Below are 25,271 nucleotides of genomic sequence, written 5' to 3' on the forward strand. Positions count from 1 at the left end.
AATTGTTGAGACTTTACTTGGGCCAAATATATGGCATTTTTGGCAATTTTATAACATGTAAGACCTGCAGCAGCCTATTTTTACAAATTTCATCATATTATCATATTCTTCCCAGTATATGTGTGTACATATATTATATATGTATATATATACTGGATATATAATATATGTACACATATATATTTGTGGGGTTTTTTTTGTTTTTTATTTTAGTTTGGTTTTTTCTTTGTAAATGTGATTCTATACTTTCTATTTTTGAAGAATTTCTGGATCTGCTGATGCATCTTTTATGTTTTGTTTTCATTATTTTTATTAGTTTTTTCTCATAACACCTTATTGGTCATTTCTTTAGATTACAGGTGTAGGTATTATAGACATCTATGTTCCATCTTCACTTTTGATCCAGTTTTCATTGCTTTTTGTAAGACAAAAGGCAAAATAGTAAAAGGCAACATTAAATTATTGTGAAAGAAATATCTGTTTTACTTGTTCAGCAAGTCACTAATTCTTTTTTGTTCCATTTTTGAAAATTAGTCCAAAAAATTCCTCTAATAAATATCTTATGCATACCACACAGCAGAGAGCAGAAAACATTACTGGGAATATTTTTAGAGACCTTACAATTATAAAAGAATACCACAGATTTTAAAATATGAATTGATTTTGAAAACACCAAAATAGGGGCGCCTGGGTGGCTCAGTCGGTTAGGCGTCTGCCTTCGGCTCGGGTCGTGATCCCGGGGTCCTGGGATCGAGCCCCACGTCGGGCTCTCTGCTCCGCGGGAAGCCTGCTTCTCCCTCTCCCGCTCCCCCTGCTTGTGTTCCCTCTCTCTCTGTGTCTCTCTCTGTCAAATAAATAAATCTTTAAAAAAAAAAAAAAAAGAAAACACCAAAATAATTTCTTTCTCAAGTTTGCTTGAGTCTCCTGTGGTAAATCACTTTTGAAAGTGAAGTCTTCTATGTAATGTTCCCTATTATTCTCATGCTGCAGAATATTTTTAAAGAATGTATGTCAATGAGACTTTTATCCTGGGATTCGCCAATAGTGGGGGGAAAAAAGAGTCTCTCCTCTCATCTTCGGTATACATTTGGTTGCAGTCAGAATTTACATCTTAATCAGGTATCACCCCTAGGTGAACCTTTTAAGAATTTATCATGTGAGTCTCTTCTAATGGAAAGGATATTTTATTTTTACTTCTCTTGCTTTTCCTGGAATTGAAGATTTGCATGAAACTATTTTTCTAGGAGGAGTACTTTATTATATTTGCCACAATAAAATGGGCACATGAAAACAAAACCAAAAACAAACTGCAAAAATAACAAAACAAAAATTAAAAGCATTGCCTCATTAGATGTCCTTTTATTCCCAATGTGATAATACACACAGTAACTAACTTAAGACTCTCTCCTGTGGTTTTCTTCCCACTTCCTTCTTTTTCAGTATTTCATTTCCCCACATATATACAATAAGAGCTACTCATTTTGTTTGGTCAGTAGGACTGGCTTTTTGCCTAACAATTGCTCTGGAATGGGCAAAAGGATGAGGTGACAGTTGGACTTTCAACCTATTTTCTACTTTAGTCCTGCTGTTTGGCTTTATGAATCCATTCAGTCTTGATTAGTGGTAATTTCTCCATGTTTCTGGAAATAGTTGATTGATACCTGATTTCTCTAACATGACCACTTAGTATTACTTTGTGTGATTGCATGAGTAGTTCAAGGGAGAGATGGGAAACAGGGAAGTAGAGGGAGTAAACTGCTTCTATCTAGTTAATAGTTTAATGTGACATAACAATTTGTTTTATTTCTTACTTAATGGCAATGATGAGTCTCAGGTAAAAGATCACATAGGAAAAAATCCTCTGAGCTTAAGAATATGTGATTTCTCATCAATACTAATGGAAAAGGTAAGAAATACTCCATTCTTAAGATACACTGAATTTAAACAAAATTTAGTAAGATTCAATGGTATAGCACAGTACAGTAAAATCAAGCATAAATATGTTTTAAGTCTTCACCTGGATCATCCCTAGAATGACCTATCATCATCCAAAACATTTAACATGATGAACTATATTGTTTTCCTGTATGTATTACTTCCTTAAATAAAACTGGGTTCTTTTAATAAGAAGTGTATTGCAAATACATGTTTGAATATACAACTATATTCTCTGCTATAATCTGCCCCTTTAGTTACCCCAACATCTGAGCTCATTTTTCTGATTATTAAAAGAATATACTCAGCCAGTTCTCAACAAGACAAACCTGAAGTTATCCAGTTCCTGTATCCTATTCTATATCTGTATGATGTACCACCCTGTCTCCATCCAGCAACATTTTTGAGATTCTGGGACCTATAAACACTCTGGAATGAACTGCTCCGCTGTTCTCTCTAAGCCCTGGTTCTGCTGAGAGGTTTTCCTTGTTACTTTCCATACAAAATGGGCTGAAGAAAATTTTGTCTTCCTGTACAGAGTTTTCACAACTTTCTTCTGGAGGCGCAGTTTTGGAGGAATATGGGTTGCTTTATAGGAAAACAATCACAAGGATTAATACATATTTCAATATGAGAATGCCCATTCTTTTCTATGAGAATAGGTATCAGCTTATTCATTATATTGGATATAATAAACTCTCTTTCTAAAATAACCTGTCTCAATCATTTGTTCGCTGAGACTTTTGGTTATTTGTTAGTGTATATTAAACTGACTATGTGCCCAAGCCTCTTGCTGGATTTGTGTGTGTGTATGTGTGTATGCAAAACATGCACATGTATGTATATTCTGTTGTATATATACATTAGTGTGTATGTGTCTAGAGATATCAATAGATTTGATATGAAGACTGTGGCAATATAAAACAATTTATCTTGATCTTTAACTCCAATTCAAATTTCTATTTTTCTAGTCTGACATTTAATGAGTCCCAGCACAAGTGCTCAAGTGTCTATATAATGAAAAGTTATTTATTCTTTTTTTTTAGAGGATTTTATTTACTTATTTGACAGAGAGAGAACACAAGCAGGGGGATCAGCAGGCAGGGGGAGATGGAGAAGCACGCTCCCACTGAGCAAGGAGCCTGATGCAGGATTCAATCCCAGGACCCTGGGATCATGACCTGAGCCCAAGGCAGACGCTTAACCAACTGAGCCATGCAGATGCCCTGAAAAGTTATTTATTCTTGACCAAGAAACTAAAGCTAATTGCGCTTAGTCATCTTTTATCACTAAAAAATGAGAAGGTAAAAAATTTCCTTTAAATAAAAGTAAACAAATGACGTATTAAGTAGTTCTAAATTTTTATGTATTATTTCATTCCAGAAGAAAAAATATTCTGAAAAGAATGGTGTATTTTGAACTGTGAAGAGTTTTGTCCAATCTAATTAAGAAACTCAAAGAAAGCACAAAAGTGGAAAATGGAATTAATGGTGTACTTAAGCAATAATTAAGGCCTTCTTTCTAATTTATAGAATAATGTATCATATTCATATGTGCCATCTTGCATGAATTACAGGGGTTTTTTAAAAGATTTATTTTTATTTATTTATTTTAGAGAGAGAGAGTGAGCTCACGGACAGGAGGAGGGGCAGAAGGAGAGGGGTAGAGGTAGAGGGGCTGTGGGAGAGGATCCCAAGCAGACTCCACATTGAACACGGAGCCTGACCTGGGGCTTGATGCTGGGACCCTGAGATCATGACCTGAGCTGAAACCAACAGCTGGATGCTTAACTGACTGAGCTACCCAGGCACCCCTAATTACAGGGTATTTTTTAAAACGTAAAATATTGTTACTTCTCCCTAACTATTTCTAAAACAGTAAGAAAAATATGCTTAAGAAATAGGTGAAAGAATATATTACTCTTATATATTATTAAAAGAGTAATGACAGGGGCGCCTGGGTGGCTCAGTTGGGCGTCTGCCTTCTGCTAAGGGAGTGATCTCAGGGTCCTGGGATGAGCCCCGCATCAGGCTCCCTGCTGGGCGGGGAGTCTGCTTCTCCCTCTCCCTCTGCCTTGCCCCACTCATGCTCTCTCTCTCTCTCAAATAAATAAATAAATAAAATCTTAAAAAAAAATAAAAAGAATAAGAAGAGTAATGACCATCAACACACACTCTAAGTAAGTTGGTGTGCCTGATTCTGCTAGTTGTCCCACTACATTGGCTCTGCATTACTTACATGATCACCCATTTCATGGCTTTCCCTTCCACCTGATGTGGCCACGTGACTGGTGATGGCAAACTGAATATTGGCCAGATGAGACATGTGAATTCTGGTTTGTACTCTTAAATGGAAGAAACAGGTCTTTTCTGCTACTTGAACCCCTTCTGGAGGACTGGAATATCAATCAGGTGATGAGCCATTCTGACCTTGAAGTATAGAAGGAAGAATAAAAAGGACAAGAATTTTGTCCCTTCCATATTCAACTTATTTAATATATATTTAGATAAAATTAATTAAAATGTTGTGTAATACAAGTAATTTAATACATTTTCCAAAATGCATTTATACTGATTTCCATCAAACTGATTAAAGAAAAAACTGTATCCTTGAAATTTACAACATTCCACTTTAGAGATGGATTTCAGTATTTTCATTATTTTTTTCTGATGTTTTTACTTTTTCGCTATATACAATAATAATCATGCAATAGATTACAAATATGGAAAATAAGTGAAATGCAAATAAAAATATGCACGTGGCTATGGATGAGAGAAAAGAAGTAAAATATTCATGAAACAATGGAAATGCTTTCAGTAAGATACTTAGTCTTCATACATATTTTAAAGTCTTATGAAAGCTTGGGAATAATTTCATTCAGAACTTTTTTTGGTTTTGTTCTGAGTACTAATGTAGTCATTAGACAGAAGGGAAAACACCCAACTGAGTTTTAATCAAGGAAACAAGACAGGAAAAAGTGGTATTTAAATAGTAGAAGTGATTCTAGAATCAAGCAGCCAAGTGATGGAAAAGCAGGCAAATTAAAGACAGAACCAGAAATAAAATTTGAAGCACATTTTAAATGGGTAATTTTGTTGTACAATTTCATTTAGAAGACAATTTATTCTTTCAAGCATTTAAATCTGTTATATTTACATCAATAGATACCATGCTTTTAAGAACACATTGTTACCCATTGTTTCATCATTTCTGCTAGTCTCGAGCTTCTCATTTCCATTTTAACATTCTTGTTTACCTTATTAGTTAGTTTATGAGTAAGACGGGGAAAAATAATTATTCTTATAAAAGTAATTTATATAGAGTTCCTAGAGAAAAAAAGAAAAAATATTTGCCATTGAACCATTTGATCTTAAATTCTAGATACTGCTTTAACCAAAGAATGATTGTTATCAGGTCTTGGTTAGACCTCTACTTCATAGCTAGAAAGTATTTAATTGTTATATATTCAATTGGGTAAGGGCATGTCCATTGACTTGATAAATTTTGATGATGCATTTTTTCCTGCAATTTCTTCATTTAAAATGTATTAAAGGTTAAGATGAGAAGATATATGATAGACTTTAATTTATAAGTAATAGTGTGCAAAATTTCAGAAGATGGAAATGTCAAAGTCCACAAATGGGAAGAGAGTGAAGGGAGTTACTGCTTTGTGTTATATTTTCACCTTCATGCGTGCTCTATAGTGGTATTTATGAAATACAGCTATACTAAGCTAAAATACATTTTTCAATAAATATAAAACATTTTAGGGCGCCTGGGTGGCTCAGTTGGTTAAGCGACTGCCTTCGGCTCAGGTCATGATCCTGGAGTCCCGGGATTGAGTCCCGCATCGGGCTCCCTACTCAGCAGGGAGTCTGCTTCTCCCTCTGACCCTCCCCCCTCTCATGTGCTCTCTCTCTCCTCTCATCCTCTCTCTCAAATAAATAAATAAAATCTTTTAAAAAAAAATTAAAAAAAAATAAATAAATATAAAACATTTTAAACTGTAATGAAACATGTATAAGTTAATTGACAGCATTCTTTACTTCCTTGACAATATATGAAATAATGGTTACAATGAAAAAAATTTTGAATTAGATGAAATATAGCATATCTTGGACCTATTAATAATATTTGGCAGATATTCGATATCTGTGCTTATTTTTGATCTGCTTGATGTTGATGTATCACTTATTTTAGGACCCTCTAGAAATTTATTTATCTTTTTCATATAAAATATAGTTTCAATGTATTGAATGCATTGAATGCAACTTTATTAATATGTCTATTGCCATATGTTGATTGCATTATTCAAATTCTCCCTCCAGTTATTTTTCTCTAGTAAATCAATTGGATTCTGAAAATGATATTAATATTGTCATTCTTGCTTTCTATTTTATTGCGTTTGCCTGAGTATCTATTATCTGACATAGTTCAGCATTTCAACATTCAGTTTTTTGTTTTAAGAGTTCCCCTTTTATAATGCACAATAAAGTTGATTTAACTCAATTTTAAAACCTGTTTTTAAAAGTGCAAATTAATTTACATTTAGTCGGTATGAGTTTACTCTTTTCATCTTAGTTCATTTTTAAAATTATGTTTTTACTTTGTTGCATTCTTTTTTACCTTTTGCTTATTTTTGCTGATTTTTTATTCACCCTCACTTTTACTCCAGTTACTTTGGAAGGTCCTTTAAGACTTTCCATTTGTCAAGTGTTTTTTTTTTTTTTTAAACATTCTCAATGTCAATAATCAATGTATATGTTTCCACCATAGGTAAATATATCATTCTGTCCTAAAACCAAAACTTCCATGTTTCCATGCTTCCCTTTCCCAGAATATGACATTGTAGAGATAATGCTTTTGTTTTCCTCTTCATCAACCCAGTATACAAATTCTAGATTTTGCCATAATATTTTGATAATTTTATTTATGAGCTATTATTAGTTTTTCCCTTGCAATTTGACTCTTTTATTTCAAGGAAATATTTTCAAATAGTAATTCAAGTCTTCAACCCAGGAGAAATAAATATATCCATTATTTACTTTCTTTGTTCTCTTCCTCAGAAGGAGCATCTGGGCTCTGCAATCTCTGCATTAGATATCCTTATCTTTGCAGACCTTGTCAAAACACTCTTTCTCTGGAATCAGGAATATATATTTGGCAGGTCATTTCAGGTAAGGCCTCCAAATAGTAAGGTGCAAGCTACCCTACTCCAACAGGGTGAAAAGCCTTCTGAGGGCTCACATTTTCCAGCAATAGAGCTAATTTTTACTTTAGGCTCTTCCTTCTATTCCTGCCTAAGACCTTGGCTCACATGAGAACAAAATCCTTTCTGTGTGGGCTTCCTTTCAAATCATGACTTACCCCTTTTCCAGTCCTGTCTTCTTGTACCAGTACAGTCATTTTTCACGATCTGGAAGGAAAAATATAGTGAAAGAGTGTAAGCAAATTGGAGATCTCAACAGACAATAATCAGGTTAATAAAATTGTATTAAATAATGTTTTTACTACTAGGAAATGTGTTTTATTTAACATCTATACTCAATACTCTTATATTCTGTTGCTCAAAGTATAACAAGGCACAGAAGTTTTGAAGAAAAATTTTTGAATATCTTTCAAAAGATTTAGCATTTTACCATGCAAATGCATTAATTTCACAATTAAATTTACAGCAACAATATCAATGCAATGCAGGTAGACTTTGATATTTTTTGTAATAAGTTTAAAAAATACCTATGATTCTCACAGCACAAAAATTATAGCCTCTCTATGTGTCATCAGCTACTTTTTACTTTCCCCCTGATGCAAATAATTTATATTTTCTGAACCCTACTTTCCCAATGTTATGTGAAATTCGGATTAAAAAAATAACACTTTAATATATTCAAACACTTTCATTGAAAATCTCATGGATTAGCCTCTTAATATTAAAATGTATCTTTTTATTGATTATAATCTCCTTGATTGTTGCTATCTCAATGAACCCATTGTGCACTCATAGTTATAGTAATGAATTACTAACATTAATACTGGTAACTGTCACAATTGTTCTAACCTGAGCAATTTTCCATGAAAATACATGGAAAAATATGGAGGTTTTAAAAATGAACTAGGAAGCATCAGATTCTGGGTAATTTAGTTGTTCCATGAATTATTTTTAAGATTCTATCTTGTGGAAAACCCACTAGAATGAATCAAACTACTAATGTGTGTACATAAAAATTAGTAAACTTAACATTTCCATTTTCCTTGTCATAAATATGTTTTAAAATATACATTTTAAATAATGCATTATAAATGATGATTCTTAAATGCATATACTGAATTCAAATTCATTGTGAAAGGTCATCTCTGAATATTCTCACAGCAGGTTCATTCTAAATTAATAGTGTTATGAATAAGTCCATCCAATCAATGCTATTCTCTTAAATTAAAAAAAAAAGCAAATATAATAAAAAAGCATTATATAAAAAAGTAAAGATGCTTCCACTTTCTTCTTTGTCAGAGTAAAAAATGATACACTTATACATGATATATAAAAGTCTAAATTACATGGCTGCTGGGAGAAAAAAACACAATAGTAAATTTTTAAAATTTTTAAAAATATGAATTTACATTTTAAAGGAGTATTCATTAAACATATTGTAGAATTTCTATTTGTATTGTGACTTTAAATGGAAGTGTTAATAACAGGGCGGTTGAGGATTTGCAGTTGATATTAAGCCACTGGTTGTTTTGATTGATTTGATTCTGAGTAAAAGCAATATTTGTTTCTTGCTTTTATCATGCACAGCAAAAGCAGGCAAGCGCGCCTGGGTGGCTCAGTTGGTTAAGCGACTGCCTTCGGCTCGGGTCATGATCCTGGAGTCCCTGGATCGAGTCCCGCATCGGGCTCCCTGCTCGGCAGGGTGTTTGCTTCTCCCTCTGGCCCTCCCCCCTCTCATGTGCTCTCTCTCTCTCATTCTCGCTCTCTCAAATAAATAAATAAAATCTTAAAAAAAAAAAAAGAAAAAGCAGGCAATAATGAATCACGTGAGTGTCTTCCTGATTTATTTACATAACCGCAGTCAGTATAGCTGGTTAGTTGTGCTAGTTGACCTAATTGCCATTTAATGTTTATGTTCTCTTTTCCAAAGGATTAAACCATATGGATGAGAAACTGTATTTTACTCTGAAACCAAGCAGCTGGAAAATACCCTAAATTGTGAGGCTGCATCAAGTACTGGTCAAAGGGTTGAGACTGCAGAACTCTGTCCTTCTCCTCACTCAGGGCTCTACCAGACTAGTGCTGTTTTTCAAGTATAAACTCTCTAGCCTACTCAGCAAATCCAAAGTCAGTCTTGACATGTTTGAGCTGGATTTCTTCACCATCTGCATACTCTGAAAATTACATTTCTCACAAAAGAGACTTCCTTCCCAATGGATTATGTCCTGGACTTTTGGGAGTTGCTATTCACAGGGCATTGGGCAAAAATCTTTGTCAAATATGTTAGCACAAATTTCCTTTTAAAGTAGAATGATATTTCGGGGTGCCTGGGGAGTCAGTCAGTTTAGCATCTGCCTTCAGCTCAGGTCATGATCTCAGGGTCCTGGGGTCTAGCCCTGCATGGGGAATCTCTGCTCCGAGTGGAGTCTGCTTCTCCCTCTCCCTCTGTGCTCTCTCGCTCTTGCTCTCTCTCAAGTAAATAAATAAAAATCTTTTAAAAAATAAATAAAGTAGAATGATGTTTAGAAAATACTATAAGTATTAAGATTTAATTATGTAATGAAAAGTGATAACTTTCTTTTAATTAAATTTCATGACGTATCCATCATATGAAGTTAATGGTAATAGCCATTGTGTGAGAAACAAAGAACATGAAACAAGAAATAAGAGAAAAAAAAATATTTCTTTTGTGAACACATACTTGTGTCAAGTAATGATTCCTTCATTTAATTCTTGTGTAGACTTAGACAAGTGGTTTATGATTTTTGACAGTTTACTCATTTCCAAAATGCTGATAGTAAGATGCAAACTCTAAGGTTGCCATGAGAAATGGGCACACGTGAAATATCCAACAGAGATCTCTGCAGACCTGAGAGGAAGCCTGTAGAACATGAAGATCTGCCAGTGGAGGTGTACTCCCTACGGTGTTTAACAGCAGACTTGTTGAGAGCAACAGGACAGGATACACAGTCTTATTGATACTGTTAGTCCCCCGACACTAACTAGGAGGGAACAAAGGTTGAATAAGAAAGCACACAGACAGCACACTATTGCAGCAGTTAAGGAAGTGAGAGGTACTGAATTTTGATCCAAAGTTCCTGACACTTGTAAACCAGTGAGCAGGAAATCTGCGGTCAACTTAGGAGCATTCGATCCTGTTTCATTTGGGTATGAAGGGAAAATACCCACCAGCCTGGAACACTGCCATCATTTCTCTTATTATGGGTTTACAGGAAAACCCAGGAAGCCCTCATTATACTCAAACCTAAGTAATAATGATATATGAATCAAAATGGATCTAAACAAAAAGAGAAAAACAAACATAAAATACTAAAACATATATTTAAAAATACCAGGTAATTTTAAACTAATGAAAGGTATACTGTTTCCTTGAACAAGAGTTAGGATTATAGAGACTTAAGTCTTCCCAAATTACCCATTTCTTAAGGGCTCATTTAATGGGCACGAAAATTTAAAAAATTTTTTAGGATACAGAAAACTTCAAAGTTTCTGAAAAGTAAAAATAGTTCAGATAGCTCATTTTGCAATAGCACTAAGAAAAAAAATGAATTGTCAGAAGAGAAGGAAACAAAACCAAAGTAAAAAAAGTCTATTATACAAACTTGCCATATAGCATAGTGGCTCATCTATATATTTAGCTCAATAAGAATTTTAAAAACCTACAACAGTTTCTGAACTTCAGAAGCAGATTTGAATTGTTCTCTGTAACAAATACATTTGTAATAATAGCAAAGAAAGTAATAAAATTAGAAAGAGACTAGCTATCAACATATATTAAATAAGGTATATATAATTTAATTAAAATAATATAACATTATTAAATAAATAGTTCAATGTAAAATAAGAATCTATAAGAATACTCAAATTCATATATAATAAAGGCCTTACTGCTTATTAGTGGGAGAAAGATGGATTGTTTTATAAACATTGTTTGTAGAACTTGCCTTTCTCAGAAAAAAATACAAATTTAGAAGTCTTGATAGAAAGATGGATAAATTTATCTGTATATAAACAACAAATTATTATATAGTAAAAAAATACCATGAGTGATGTATAAAAACAAGGAAACTGGAAGATTATTATAACACATATAACAAAAGGATACATTTTAATATTGTAACAGGCCCTATGAATCATTAAGAAAAATAAGCCAAGGGAAAGTAGCCAAAGCAGGAACAGCGAAGGCACAATGAAGAAAATACAGATGGCCCTGAAATATTTGAAAAGAATTTTAGTCCCATTCAAAATAATACAAATGCTAATTAAAAAGCAATTAAAGAACCATCTTCCCATTATAAAAGACTGGCAAATACAAAAGAGTTACTAATACTTTTACTGTGAGGTTGAGTGTACAGAAACATCTGAGGGCAATTTGGCAATGTTGATCAAAAATGTTAAATGCTTACACACTTTCATACATAATAATTCCATTTATAATAATTTGTTCTGTAGCCTTACTCACATACATGTACAAAGAAATAGGTACACAGCTATTCCTTGTTTTAATAGTGAAATATATGTATGTACTATATATATATATGTAGTATAATTGTATATGTAAGGTTTGGAGAAATCCAGCACAAGGATATTGTCTAATGGCTGAGAAACCATGAACTAATGGGACTTTTCACTTTTTATGGCCCTGTGGGCCCAGGGCATGGGAAAAGGAGAAAGGGCTATGGGTGAAAATGTACTAAATAAAAATGCAGAAAATAGACTTAGCCACTGTCCCTGATAAGGAGGCCTCATGGAGGCACTGGGCTAGGATGCAGACATGCATATGAGCTTTGGCCAGGGGGTGAGCAGGGGCTGAGGTTTTGACTGTAAGTCCCTCCAGAAAAGCTAAAATGCACTGGTTTTACACAGTCTGGTGGTGGGGAGAGCAGCTTCCCTCCATGAAACCTGCCAGGCAAAGCCTTGTAATTGGCTATGATTGGACATGAAAGATCACACACAAGATTTGGGCTTGGAGCCAGACTCCCAAGATATATTTTGCCTTACATTAGGTGTGAAGACAATAATACTAACATTCATGTGACATATTTTTAAAATGTCTCCTTGAAGTTTCAAGTTATGTTTTTGTAATTACTTATGTTTAATTTATGTGGTCTTAAATGTGGATTTTATTTATACACTATTTTAAAACGATGCTGATAGATTTTTTTTTTACCAGACACAGTGTGGTAATGTTGCAATCTTACATTGATCGAACAAGCAAATTAAGTACATAATAAATGTGGTTGGCTGTTATTGTACTAGGACTTTAATACTAATAAATATGTACGCAAGTATAAAATTAACTTTGGGTTTATTCACTTGAAGGTCAAAAGTGACATGATTTTTAGAGCATCACAAATAAATTTTGGGAATATCTTCAGAATGACTCTATTTAAAAGTATAAGACTTCAGCATTCCAGTGTTTACACACTTTTACAATGTTAACATTTAAATGAATTTGCAACTTCTGGGATGGAACAAAGATCTGGAAGATATGTTGAAACCTATTATTGAATATTCTTTTTTTTTTTATTATTGAATATTCTTTCACCCATTTTGATGCATTCCATTGACCTACGGGAGTCACTGTTCATTCATGGCCCAAAACCTCTCATTCCACAGAGTGTTAGAATCTTCTTAAGACAAGTTGAATATTTATAAGTTATTAATTAAAATCTGGAGTTAGATTTTTGCTAAAATCCTGTATGTAAGGAGGACATTTTCTCTATAATGAGCAATCAAGAGCCCAGAGCAGAGGTAGAGAAGGCTGAGTATTGGGTCCTCTTTCTGCATGTACTTACACTCTAGCTTTGGCTTTCAGTTGTTTGTAACACCTGAAATAAACAAGCGAACAACAACAACAACAAAAAAAACAGTGACAAAAAAGAAAGGCAATATTTAGGGAGCAATTCTAAGCACTCCAAATGAGGTAAAATAGGAAAAAAAATTCAAGGGCTTAGCTGGTTTTACTCCATCTTACCAAAGACCCAACTCCTATGTCCAAAGTTGACCAGCTAACCCTCTCTGTTGGCAGTGTCTCAATTTTGACAGTTAGGTAAGAGTGAGAAAAAAATTTTGTTGGAGGCTTCTGAAAGCAGGTGATTTCCCATGATCTAAATGCATATCATCTCACTTTGTAAAAATAAATAGTAAATGATGATCAAATCATTATTGTAACTTATATTTGACAATCTGTGAATTCTTTGTCTGATAAATATCCTGGGAAAAGGGGTAAAATCAAATACTGAGATATATGAGTCTTTCCCATTAGGAGAGCATCACTGATAGGGAACATCTATGCTGAACACATGTTTTCCTCTCACACATATTGATTGGTGGAATGGAGTATGAGATCAGTTGCCATGGTCAGGAGTATTTAGGCATCAGCTATGAATAGACAAAAATCTGTGTGTAAAAGATCTAGCTCAAAGTTCAAAGTTAGTTCTAGTTCAGAGTTACCATTTGAAGTTGTAAATGAAGTTGTTATTGACCTTAGTTGGCAACACATTCATCAAGACTTTCTAGGAAGGCAAGCCTGGCTCCATCCTCAGCCCACATGATGGATAGTACTTGATAACTGGTACCAGAGACAGTGCTACATTCCCCATCCTAGGGTGACAATAGCACAAAGACAATTTCAATTGATTACACAATATTTTAATTTTTTTACCTTTTCTTTTTTTTTCTTTGTTTTCTTTGCAATAGTCCACTAGAGATGAGAATGTGCAGATAAGATACCCGAAGTTTAAATTCAAGAAGAAATTAAGAAAAATTTTTTTTAATTTCAAGTTTTATTTTATTTTATTATTTTTTCAAAGATTTTATTTATTTTTTAACACAGAGAGAGACAGCGAGAGAGGGAACACAAGCAGGAAGAGTGGGAGAGGGAGAAGCAGGCGTCCCGCCAAGCAGAGAGCCTGATGCAGGACTCCATCCCAGGACCCTGGGGATCATGACCTGAGCCGAAGGCAGACGCTTAATGACTGAGCCACCCAGGCGCCCGAAATTAAGAAATTTATATATGTATTCAATCATGCTTTTTTTTTTTTGAACCACCTGGTTATCAAAAATTCAAATAATTTAAAAGTAACTTGGCCTTAGTTTTCAATCCTTTCTAAAAGACAAGAACAATACCTCATCAAAACATCAAGGAAAATGTGCTTCGCATTCATCTTTCCCAGCAGAAATTGTTCTTTTCCTAGTACATTGAGGCACTTATAGGATGTTGAACAATAAAGCTATACAAGATATATATATATATAAAATATAATTATAAAGTAATTAAAAGGAAAGGCATAAGATATCTTTTGAAATACTTAAGTAGAATAAAGAAACTTTTTAAACTTAATTTTTTCGTGCAAAATAATTCAAATTGCCACTTTCTCTTTGTGTTGATACAGTAATGCTGCTATTTTTTCTCAAAGGTACTAAATCCAGAAGGATCTATGTGCCCTTCTTTCCATGTTCAGTATCACAGATACAGCATTACCATCCATTACATCATCTGAGTTAGGACCCTGATGTCATTATTCCCATTACTTTTTTATATTATAAATCCACCATCTTTTAGGTTTAACTGGAAAAATGAATTTTAGTCCTTCTCTTATACTAATAATCAATTCTTGATTTTAAGACATCCTTATATCACATTTATTAAAATTGCTTCTTTGATTGCATTTTTTACCTGGTCTATTGTTTTTAAGAATCCTTATTTATATAAGACCAATCTTATGTAAACACAGATCTGAGTGGCTCAATTCTTTTGACTCTACCACATCACATACAACCACAATAAGTATACTTTACTTTCTTCCACTGACCACTGAATATAGGACAACTTTATAGCACAGCATTTAATTTTATTATTCTATTGTGGCAAGGACTCTCCAGATACCATCTTTTACTGACTCCAGTCCGAACACAAACTAAAATCCTTCTGTTCTCTAGAACATCCACCTTAGATAACTCATTTATCTCACACATTTTTTCCTTTGTGTAAGTGTGCCTTTTTAAAATTGAATGCCTATCTCCTCATCACCACCTGTAACATGCCTCTTATTTTATGAATTAATAAAGCCAAAGCCATTCAGAAAAGCAACAGATATAAAAATATCACAAATAACTGATTAATACTGTATTTGTTTCTTCTTATTGCCATAGCAAATTACTGCAACTTTAGCAACTTAAAAGAAGATAAACTTAGTATCTCACAGTTTTGTAGCTCGGAAGTCTGAGTTTGCTCAGCAGACCCCCAGCTCCAGGTTCTACAAAGCGGAGATCAATTTGCGGGCAAGGCTGAATTCCTTTCTGGAGTCTCAGCATGAATCTGCTTCCAAGCTTATTTAGACTGTTGAAGAATTTGGTACCATTGGTTGTAGGACTAAGGTTCATATTCCCTTGCTGGCTGCTGGTCAGAAAGCTTTTCAGCTTCCTGATGCCACCATGTTCCTATTCTTGTGGGCACTTCCTCCATCTTCAAAGCCAGCAACTGCAGGCTGGGTTTTCCTCTGCTCTGAATCTCTTCGCTCTGTCCTTTTGCTTCCTCTCTCCTATTTTTCAAGCCTGAGAAAGCTCTCCACATCTTTAGGAGTGCATGTGGTTAGATTGGGCCAACCCAGATAATACAAGATAATCTCCCTGCCTCAAGGCTCATAACCTTAAAAATATTTTCAAATTCCATCTTGCTGTATATACTACACATTTATAGGTTCCATGGACATCTTTGGGAGGCCCTTATTTTGACTGCAATAATTATATTCAAGAAAAAATATTTTTAAAAAATATTCAAAAGTAGAAAGGAGTTAATAGAATACACACTAATATACACACATATATATTTGTGTGTATGAGTAACTCTTTGTTAATGATGGTCTTTATTTCTGACTCTCACTTGATATTTCTATATGTGTTATTCCAGCAAACGAATTTAATGGATTAATCCATGCTTTAATGGAAAATTTTAAAGTGTTCTGGTTGAAAACATTCGTGTTTTTAAAAATTCCTGTTAATGCCACTTCATATTTGTTCCTCTATTTTGTTTTCTTTAAATCATATTATTATTTATTTATTCTTTATTATTTTTCAGACTTTTGATCATCCAGCATGCTCTCCCTTCTTCTAATAGTTTCTTCCTAACCTTCACCTATTTTTCCAGCCATCTGACTCCTAGTCTTTGTTATAAATTTTTCCTGTTCCTTTTAGATTTCCCAGTACTGTTGAAGCTACACATAGTTCCACTAGCTTATTCAAAAACATCAATTCTGTATTTTAAAAATTATAGCACTATGAATGCTATCTAAATCATTGTAAGACTTGCTTTTATGTATTAAATTATTTTCTTCATTCTTGGCATTTCCTACCATGTTTCAATGTTTTATACACTCACTATTCAACAACTGTTGATTGGTGAGTTTGAAAGAAAAAAAAAGGCAGGCATGAGTAGCTTGGCCCCTATTTTTCTTGCTTATTCTGGAGAGAGGTCACTTTGCTGTTGGCATACCATAAGCTTAGTCCCATCTCTGCAGTCCAGGCCTCAGGATGTGTAGCTGGCCCTGTAAGTCAGCAGAAATCTCAGTTTGACTCTGAAATTCAGCACTTGGAAAGCCACTTCTCCCATAGGTAGAATTCCTTCTCTATCATCTCTAATTTCGTTGATATTTGACTCCCATTAACCACATTTTTTTTGTTTTATTTTCCCATTTACGAATCTGTGGAGGGAAAATGGTACTATTTCTTAGATCTCTACATACCCCAAAATGTACCAAAATTCATTGTGGAGGAGAGACAGAACATACATTCTTTAGTACCTTTTGTGCAAACAGGCATTAAAATAGTGATGGCATGTGAATTAGATCATTAAATCCTAAAAGTTACATTAGGAGTTAATTATTGTTTATATTTTAATGACGAGGATAAAGATAATTTCAGAGGTTTGTCAACAGTCACAGACATAGGAAAAACCAGGCTCAGGTGGGAAGCCATCTCTGCTTGACACAAAAGACCGTGCTATTTTTACTTCACTTTCTCCAAGAATTTACACATATTTTTATTTTGATGTCTGTACAATAAGTAGGTACTATATTATTCATACAAAATCACTTTATTATTATTTGTAACTCACTTTATATTCATATAGCAGTTTCTCATTAGTTTTTTTCTCATAGACATTATCTAGCAATTCTCTTTAGATTTGTGTATTGATTAAAGTTATTTTAGTTGTAAACAGCAAAACTAAGTCTGGACATTTTAACCATAAAATGCAACTTTTGGAGTAAAAATGAAATAGTTGGCAAGATCAAAGGAACTTTTGAAAGCTAAACCGTCTGAAGGACAGGTAGCAGGTTAGTTTTTGGGCAATAAGAATATTTATGGATCTCTTTTCAAGAGATCTCTCAATAACAAGATTTAGATTCAAGCACTCCTGGATTTTATTTTTCTTTTTCATGTTTTAAAATTCTTGAACAGAGCATAATAGCCCAAATTTGAGTCATACATTTATTTGCCCCTTGACTTATGAACCATGGACATGGAAAGCAAAATCTTATGTGCGAACTTGCCCAGTGGAGATCTATTCATATGGTTGGAGTACCAATTCCACTGTAAGCCATATAATCACTTCAAGTACAACCTACACTGAACAAAATACATGCATGAATTATAAACCGGTTATTACTTCAGACATATATAGCTTTTAAAACCTCATTCTTCACTTAAGTATTTATTGATATGAGAAAACAGTGCTATTTGAAAATAGATTTAACTCATAATAGAAAGCATGCAGTGTTATAAATTTGTAAATGGAGAGTAACGTTCCTAGATTTGTGGAACTAAATCAGATTGCCTACTTATGTCTTTAGAGAAGTCTATTTTCTACATTTTATTTTCCTGTTAAATATATATTGTGGCTTCACTGTTACTCTAGAATGACACTATAACTTATGAAAAACTCATTATCTAAGACAGTACACATGACAAACCAAATAAATTGACCACCTACTTCAGATTTTCTGAATGTATTTTATTGTCCAAAGTCATGGTTTATATAATCTGATAAGAAATATACCTTACGGTACTCCATAAAGTGAAAGGACAAGCAAAGGTATTAGTCAAGGAAATACATAATGGTAATGACAATATTTTATTTCTTATCACATTAAAGTCTATCTTTTTTATCTGTTATACCAACATCCAACATCTTACACTGGCTATCTGGGTAAAATAAATGGCATTATAAACTTTTTTATATAAATATATATATGAGCTTTGCTATATATAGTACATATGCTTTCCTTAAAGAATATTTCACATTCTTTATACTATGCCATGTTTTTCATCTTGCTGATAATTACTGCATTAACGGAGAATAAAGTATGTTTATCTAAAATTCTCTATCTTCTTTTGAATCATTATTTGAAAATACAAGCTGGTGAAATGATAGATTTTTCAATAAATTGTGCTAGGAAAATTGGATATCCGTATTGGCAAAAAGAAATAAAATATTCCAACTTTGCACCATTCACAAAAATAAATTCCAGTTGAGTGGGCTGAACATCCAAATATGAAAGGCAAGGCATTAGTGTTTTGAGATGATAAATGGAGAATATCTTTATTACTACTAATTAAGGAAGGGTTTTTAAAATGAGATAAAATTACACTAATTAAGTAGGATTTTGTGTAACAAATATGTAAATTTTAGCTGCTAAGAGATAAATAAATTTCTTTCTTTTCTTGAAAAAAAGAAAATACAGGTAAAATTAGAAAACCACACAAAAATTTCTGGAAAGCCAAAGACATTTTTCTACATGACACAGAATGTCTTAATTACTACTATTGTCTTTCAAAACTCAGGCATTTTTTTTAAAATTTATTTATTTATTTGAGAGAGAGAGAGAAAGAATGGGGAGGTGGGGTAGAGGGTAAGGGAGAGAGAAACTCTTAGCAGACTCCTAGCTAAGCGTGGAGCCGGACATGCAGCTTGATCTCATGACCCTGAGATCATGACCTAAGCCAAAACCAAGAGTTGGGCACTTCATAGAATGTGCCACCCAGGCTCCTCCCATGCCTTTTATAATGGAGAATTATTGGGAATTTAGCTATCTCACAGACACCATTTATTTTATTTGACAAGTACTATATAGCATTTACTCTGTGCCAGTTGCTATTCTGTTTCTTAAGTATGAGGTTAATACTTTTATTAGCATATCTATTCTATAGGTGAGGATACTAAAGCATAGAGTTTATTTAAGTCATTTGCCCAAGTGCCAAAGAAAGGCACAGCATTTATATAGATATATAAGATGCAAATTAAACTATGCCTGAAAACTGGAAAAAGCTAAATGGAGTAAAAAGGTTAAACACTTTTGTTCTATTCATTTATATTTATTCCTCTTTAGGCCAATTACCTTACTAACTTAGATAATATTTTTAGCATTATAGTGAATTGTTATCCTTGATGAGATATTCCACTAACTATAAATTGATATATAATGGTATTAAAACTATTAAATTTTTATTATAATAAATGGTATAAAACATTGATGCATTTTTATAGTAAAAATTATAATTTCTCTACTTCTGATGCTAGAAAAAGTACTGCCATTAAAATATATAATTGAAAAAATAAATGTTACATGTTTAAGTGCCACTTTAATTAAAAATTCTCTTGCATACATTTTTCATTGATCTCAAACTCACCATTATTTTTTTTCGTTTTTAAGTGTCTCTTCATTTTTTTTCTTTAATGTATGCAACTATATCCCTAGATATAGTTTTGCTCCTTCATTTTTCTTCTAAAAGAGATCAACAATGTTTATTTTCAAATCCATTTATGTGTAAGGACCAAGAAATGTAATGCAATGTATTTAAAATGTTCCTATTTAGTTGTATTACTAAGAAACTGCATTTATATTTCTCAAGAGCACCATAAACATTCTACACTTTACAGCGTTTATTCATAAAATTTGTCCGATGTCTGATGACAATGTGACTACGTACCTTTCATACCTGGGTTTTGTTTTATTAGGCACACTTAAACAAGTCTTTTTAAAATAAATAAAATAACAAAATAAAATAAAATAAAATAAAATAATAAAAAGCTTTGGCCATCCCTTGGGATGTACATCAGGCAGCATATTATATAAAACTAGCAAATTCCTGTGTGCTACAGTTAGAATGATATTCTCTTGAAACTTTAATACCTTCTTTAATTAAACATTGTCTTATGAATCTGTTTTTCTCCTCATCACTAGAATTTGATATCCTTTTTAAGAATAAAATTTTAATTCCAACCCTTCAATTAATAACATGTTAGAACAAAGCTCAATAGATGTCAGACTTAAAAAACTTAGACACCTTGAAATCTCTAATTAAATAAAGCTAGCATAATTTACCAACAGAAATACTGAATTTTAATTTTGCCAAGAGGTAGCTTTAGGGCATCATTTAATCCAATAGATTGCCATCCAAACAACTATCAAATCAAAGGCTATTAACTAATACTCAGTAGGAAACTGAAGGTTTGAAAAGTTTCCTAAAACAGCCCTGAGGTGAAGATTGATGATTATTTTATCTAAACAAATGAGTGAGATTTATTTTCTTTAGTGTTTTGTGACCAGAACATCAAAGGCTATGGATTTATTACTCTGTAATCTGTTTTCAGTATGAAAAAGATATAGTGAGAAAAACTTCTAGAGAGAAAATTTTACTGCCCTTGAGATTCTATTACATTTCCAGATACAGAAATTTCTATCCAGGACTCATTATGTAAATGTACTCATTATGTAAATCACTGAATTAAGACATATACATGCCCTTATTTTACAAAAAAAAAATAAACTCTTTCCATTCAATAAGCAATCTTGAATGAAAATAATAAAAATCAGCAGTTAACAATGTTATTATGTATTAAGATGCATTTTAATGAACCATAAAGTTATGATTTGTTATTGCCATGGAACAGTTTTCCTGAAGACTTGCAGGATAAGGCAGAACTGGTTACTTAAGCATACTTTGAGTATGAATTCTTCAATATCTACTTCGATTTTTAAAAAAATGGTTTAGTACCCTTAGAGCCCCAGTAGTTCTCCAGACAAGGATGGTACCTCTGGCAGATTCTGTTGATGCCCCCCGATATCCTCTTGGTCCTTACAATTTCTAGCCATGTTTGTTTTGCTTCCAACTGCCACCACCTGTGTCCTTCTGCCCTTGGGCTTTTCTGGCTGACAGAGCCTACTCTGCTCGTGGACAAGGCATGTAGCAAGTGTCAGGAGTTTACTCCCATCCCTTAGAAGCATTCCACAAATGACTGACAGAACCCAGATTAGAAAGTAATCTACTAAAGGTAATAAAATTCTACTAGAGTCTGGACCAAAATACCCTTAAATTTCTCCTCTGCTTGACTAAACTTTAGACAAGTATCTTTTTCTAATTTTAGGCCCCTCACATCCCTTTTCATGGTATATTTATTTTAGTAAATATGTCAGGCGAAATACCATTAGATTTCACTCATAAATGGAATTTAAGAAACAAAAAGGATGAATATAGGGGAAGGGGGACAAAAGAGAGGGAAGAAAACCATAAGAGACTCTTAACTATAAGAGCCCTTGGGTGGTGCAGTCTGTTAAGCATCCAACTCTTGGTTTCGGCTGAGGTCACGATCTCAGGTCGTGATTTTAGGGTCCTGATCTCAGGGTTGTAAGATTGAGCCCCTTCAGGGCTCTGTGCTCCACACTCAGAATGGAGTCTGCTTGAGACTCTCTCTCCCTCTCCCTCTGCCCATCCCCCACCCATTCTCTCTCCCTGTCTCTCTCTCTTTCTCAAATAAATAAATAAACCTTAAGAAAGAGAGAGAGCTTCTTAGCTATAGAGAACAAACTGAGGGCTACTGGAGGGGAGGTTGGCAGGGGATGGGCTAAATGGGTGATGGGTCTTAAAGAGGGCACATGTTATGATGAGCACTGGGTGTTATATGTAAGTGATGAATCACTAAATTCTACTCCTGAAACCAATATTACACTATATGTTAACTAACTAGAATTTAGTATATGTGCTGCTGAAGTGAGCACAGTTAACTAACTAGAATTTAAATAAAAAAAAATTTGAAGAAAAAAATAGAAAATATGTAACTGTAAATCCTCCCTCTGCCTCTTTGAGATGTAATTTTTTCAATGTATATATGTATATAATATGCATATGTATATAAGACTAGCTTTATATCAACTACATTAGTTGTGGGCCTCTATATTTGTGGATTTACATATGTGTTTTTAAAATTCTTCCCAACTCTCTCCATATTCCAAATGATATAAACTGAATAAGTATTACATTTTTAATCAGAAAAAAACCCTAGATGTTAGATATTCCAAAAAAAATACAATTTTTATAAAAAAGAAGGAAATTAACAATCATAGATATTTTTAGAGTTGGAGTTTTTTATAATATCAAAACAAATTTGCACTATTTAATAGCTTTTTATGTTAGAAAAGACATGCTAGTATTTTAAAATTATGGACAGATTTTTTTTTTGATTAAGCACACGATTATTTCCCAATGATATCTCAAGTAAGTAAGGAAATAAGGGTCAGGGTCATAGCATGGCAGGAAATAGAACTAATTATCATCCCAGCATGAAATTGTTTCAAATGATGCTTTTTAAGTTAGAAAGTATTTTTAAGAGTATTTTAAAGTTTTTTTATAAAGTATCATAAACAAGGAAATAACAGCCAAAAGCAATGCCTATACTGTGCTTTCTTTGTATATTTTAATATGCTTAGAATAAAAAACTACTTCTGTTTAGTTGATCAAAGCTGTTTTGGGTTTCTTTTAAGGTGGCAGAGCTTCACCTGTGAATTTTTATAGAAGCCTGGGGAAACACTCAGCAGGATCTAACTTTTTGTGGTGGGTAAAAACATTTTGCCTTTATGTGAAAGTTTGCTCTTTATTTGGCAGAAGGAATCCCCCGGTGAGGTGAATTTTAGCAGAAAAAAACTATAATAAAATATACATTTTGAGAATGGAAGGCATCAAAGTATGGAGTGCACAATTGAAGATTTATTCATCATCTATATTATCCAAAATAATGCCCTCTTTTTGAGGTAGATAGAATTTTGCAAAAGTGTACTTGAATATGAAACATTTAGCTGTCTTTATTTTAGAGTGGTGTTTATGGATCTTACATCATATTGAGTTTTAAACTGCATCCTCCTTTTGTTTAATTAGTGTACAGTAATATCTACTATATATTCAGTCATATAAGTCTGATATAATAAAATCTTCAGACACAAATCACACACAAGTTACAAAAGATGTGCTTTCAAATTTGATTACAGGCTTTTTTGCTTTTAGTTTCAAATGAAACATTAGTTTTAAGAATAGTTTGTTAGATGTCTAAAGAAGTAAGTATTTATATTATTTTTATGGGTGATTTATATCCCCCCCCAAACTCATATATTGAAATCCTAACCCCCATTACCTCAGAATCTGACCTTGTTTGTAAATAAGGTCATTGCAAGTGTTATTAGTCAAGATGAGATCATGATGGAGTAGGATGAGCCCCCCCTCCTCCACATACACACTCCTATATGACTGATGTCCTTATAGAAAGGGAGAATTTGGACACAAATGAAGGGAGGATGCCATGTGAAGATTGGAATTATGTTGCCAGAAGCCAGAAAGATTGGGGCAAACCACTAGAATCTAGGAGACAGGTATGGAACAGATCCTTCCCTAGTGCCTTGAGAGGGAGTATGGCCCTGCTCACACCCTGATCTCAGACTTCCAGCCTCTAGAACTGTGAAATGATACATTTCTGTTGTTTGAGCCATTCAGTTGTAGTACTTTGTTACAGCAGCCCCAGCAAGCTCATTCAATTACAAATAGAATAAAGTAAATGCCAGGGAAAAGTGTTTTAAAAATTTGAAGATTTACAAGTATTAAGTAAAGTAGAAGTCACCATAGATAGAGCAAGTTTGCTATGCATATTTAATCCATGACAGTTCTGACTGATACATAACTCTTTTCAAAGTAGTATACTTGGACAGATGTGATAGTATATGTAATTACATCTAGACAGTGACTTTTTAAAAGATTTTTATTTTTAAATAATCTCCATACCCAACGTGGGACTTGAACTCACAATCCTAAGATCAAGGGTCACATGAACCAACCAGGTGCCCTTAGACAATAACTTTATGAGTCCCATAAAAGTATATCTTTCAGGGAAAAAAAGCTCAAAGACATTACCCAACTTTCTAAAAATATGATAGATTTTAAACTTTGCATCATTTTATTGCTGTGACTCAGCACATAATTAGTAGGCCTTTTACTACAACTTTCTTCCCAGATGATTAAGAATGAAGTTTCTAGTTTCTTCCATGTCAATGGAAGTAGCAATTATGTTAAAAATAAAAAAAAAGTGCTGATCAAGGGATGAGTCAATCAGTTTCAAAGAAATTTAAGAAAAATAAATATATTTATGAAAAATGAGCAGTTCATAGCACACATGAAGATGAATTATTCTGTGTTATGTGAAATATCACCACAGGGAACAATTCCACTGAATTGTGAGAATGGTGGGGAGAATTAGGGTGCCCCCTGCAGACCCCTGGTATTTCTATAATTTAATAAAATAAAATATTGATGAGGGTCTCAGATCCCTTAGTGTTAAGATATTGCTGTTCTAATCAGTACATCATATCACACTCGTTTAAAATGCAACTTGCCAAAGAAAATGTCTCACCAATAGTCATCTACACTTACTTGACACGATGTTGATAGAAACTTCTCAAATTCCCTATTTTTAAATGCATTAAGACTTTATTTATAAATGTCATATTTCTAGAATAGATGATGAAATTTGAATAGTTCAAATAATTTTGAGACAAAAGGAAACTAACAGAACTTGATGTCTCTCCTCATAGAATATTCTTAATAATTACAATGTAGGATATGACCACTCATTTGATCAATCTAGCTACACGATTGTTTTTAATATTCATATGTATTTGTATCTGGAATTCAGTCCAAAAACTATAGGTGAATAAGCAGGGTAGGAGTAAAAGCTAAAAATGCCACCACAGTGTGCCCTAAGTTACAAAAAGTGATTTTTTCCTTT

At 33.3% G+C, this 25,271-nt stretch overlaps 1 long non-coding RNA gene across 3 annotated transcripts in view; it reads right to left on the reverse strand.

The window, feature by feature from the left end:
• Positions 1-305: 305 nt before the first annotated feature.
• LOC145723264 (uncharacterized) overlaps positions 306-25,271 on the reverse strand; it is a 76,382-nt gene continuing 51,416 nt past the window's right edge. Inside the window, exons 2-6 of one of the 3 annotated variants that reach the window (XR_014148185.1) lie at positions 16,662-16,713; positions 7,303-7,351; positions 5,192-5,261; positions 4,174-4,364; positions 306-415 (exon numbers count right to left, since the gene is read on the reverse strand). This is a non-coding gene — a long non-coding RNA (uncharacterized LOC145723264). Of the gene's footprint in view, positions 416-887; positions 2,524-4,173; positions 4,365-5,191; positions 5,262-7,302; positions 7,352-16,661; positions 16,714-25,271 lie in introns of those variants that run through there. The other 2 variants (XR_014148186.1, XR_014148187.1) reach the window with 2 other exon arrangements.

This window comes from Leptonychotes weddellii, chromosome 9 (genome assembly GCF_054177405.1).
Source record: "Leptonychotes weddellii isolate Sample4059 chromosome 9, ASM5417740v2, whole genome shotgun sequence".
Taxonomy (NCBI): domain Eukaryota; kingdom Metazoa; phylum Chordata; class Mammalia; order Carnivora; family Phocidae; genus Leptonychotes; species Leptonychotes weddellii.